The following is a 2,631-nucleotide window of genomic DNA, read 5'->3' as shown; positions in this document are numbered from 1 at the left end:
AAAAAGAATGTTTATATTGCTTGGAATGATAATGCTTCAAGCACTTCTTGTTCAAGTGATTCTATTGAAGAAGCGAACTTATGTTTAACAACTATTGTTGATGACACTGCAAGCCAAGTAAGTTGCTCTAGCCTTGACACTAGTGAATTTGATGTACAAAAGGCTTTTCTTGAACTGCTTGATGAATCTGAGAAATTGAATGCTGCTCATAAAAATTTGAAAAAGGAATTTAAGAAATTGAAAATTAAATATGAGAAGGCATTAGATAAAAAAGAAATTTTGAGAAATAAAATTTGCAACTTAGAAATAAAAGAGTCTTCAAATGTTGAACATCCCGTTGAATGTCTTTCATGTAAGAGTCATATGCTTGANATTGATATTCTGGAAAATCTGCTTGAAGTTGCAACTAGAAATAATAATGAAATGCCTATACCTATTAAAAAGGATTTTAAAAACAAAAGAGTTTTTAAAGGTAAGAACCAAATTAAAAGAACTCGTAGAGTTTGGGTAGAAAAAGGAACTTTTGTGAAAAACAAGGTGCATGACTTTTGTTGCTTTTATTGCATGAAAAAGGGACATACTTCTAACAAATGCAACATTAAACATTTTGGTGTTCCAAATGGAAAATATGCTTGGATTTCTGTCATCAAGTAATATGTCTTTAACCTCAAGGACCCAAATAAGATTATGGGTACCAAAAGCTCCATTGATCTGTTTTACAGAATAAGTTTTTAAAAGGAGAAGAGAATTTTTATGATGTTCTAATTTTGGAATTGATGCTCCAAGCTAGGAAGTAATTTCATCAATTGATATCAAAAACCTTGGTTCAAGCACCAACTGGCTCAGCTAAGTAGTATTTAAACTTTGTTGTTGCACTTTAATTTGCTTAATCTTCCATTATAAGATTACTATTGAATTCATTTCTGTTTGGGCAAATAATATGTACATCACTNTTTCATTATTTCTATGGTGTGTTCCTGTCTGCTTGCACATTTTAATNAATGAAATTAATCTATTTGAGACATTTATGTGCTTAATTTTTTTTTGTTATGATTAGTCATGTGCATTGTATTTTAGTGTTTTGTTGTTAATTGTCAAATTGAATCTGTGTTTAACTGGCTCAGTATTCAATTTCATGAGTACTTTAAAGTTAGCCTTGGTGTAATTTTTTATCAAGCATCAAAAGCAATGAAAAACTAATTTGAATGAGCTAGTTGGTAGTTTCTATCTTCATTTCTGGATGATTAAGACGATTGATGATTAAATTGACAATTCTGTCTCGAAGTTGTTTCTGTGAAGATTTTTTTTTTCAAATGCATCCCATATGAGATATGTTTATACACATTGAGAGCTTGGATACAGTAAATTAACTGATCAAATTTGCATAATTGTGTTGTAAATTATTTGGTTTAAAAGATTATTGAAAGATAAAATCTAAATCAGCTTTTGTGTTAAATTTTGGTGTGAAAATCACAAAGGAATAGTCTTTTAAAAGAAGTTAGGCAAAAATGCAATTCCTTGGTTGAGTCAATTTTTTAATTTTTGGTTTACCACTAGTTAAATGTTGAAGATCTTGTAATAATTTCATAGTATCTTATTCAAGTTTTCTAAATTGTTTTTTAGATCAATTAGGTGTCCAGAAGTTGTTTGATTCAAAAGAAACTTCTAAATCCTTCTAAAAGGCTGAAAGAACAACACAAGATTAAATCTGAAAACTGATACACCCAAATTTGACTTTTTTTTTAAATGTCTCATAGCTTCTTGTTTGTCAATTTGCAGCTGTCTTATTTTACCTCAAATTTTTAATTGCTTAGTCTAACAAATATTATCTGAGAAGTTTTTTCTTCTCTGGTTTCTGAAACTTGAAAGAAAGATTTGTGAGTTTTAAGTTTCTTAAGAAAAGCCTGAAGTAGTTGATAAAGTTGGGGAATAAAATTCTTTGGACCAAGATAAACAATTTTATTGAATTAAATTTGATTACTGCATATTGTTTGAATTGTTGTATATGTTGTTTTGATATGCACAACTGAATTCATCGGGTTACAGATTGGGATATGAGAGTGCATAAATCATAGTTGTTGTTTGGGAAGTTATAAATTATGCTGTCAAAATTAGTTTTTGAACTAATTATGCTAGTAGAAATGCTTTCCTGTTAAACCTTGAGTTGTTGTGATGTGATCACATTCATATTAGCTACTGTTGCTTTCATTATAGTTTATAAATTGATTGCAGAATCATTGATAAAGTGTGATAAAAGCTGAATATGATTTGCTAAGAAATATTGAAAATGGTTTGGAAGTTCAAATACTTTTCTAAACTGCCTTGTAAGCATACCTGCATTATTTTGGACTGAACAGATCTTAAAATATATTTTTCATAATCTGTTTGTGAGTTCAAGAGAAATTTTTGTTTGACAACTTATGACGTGATATTATGACACCTGGTACCCATTTGAGGAAGAGATATATAAGGTTGTTAGATATCTGGACATTTTATGAATGTTATATGAGTTTTAGGTTGAAAATTTGGCCCAAATCTCTGTTTTTCGGAAATTAACGTCAATAATCGATTACCAAAGGGTCATAATCGATTATCTCGGCCTAAATATTTAGATTTTGACAATTTTGAACG

The sequence above is a fragment of the Vigna radiata genome, unplaced genomic scaffold (genome assembly GCF_000741045.1).
Source record: "Vigna radiata var. radiata cultivar VC1973A unplaced genomic scaffold, Vradiata_ver6 scaffold_208, whole genome shotgun sequence".
NCBI lineage: Eukaryota > Viridiplantae > Streptophyta > Magnoliopsida > Fabales > Fabaceae > Vigna > Vigna radiata.
Note: the sequence above shows the minus strand (reverse complement) of the source record.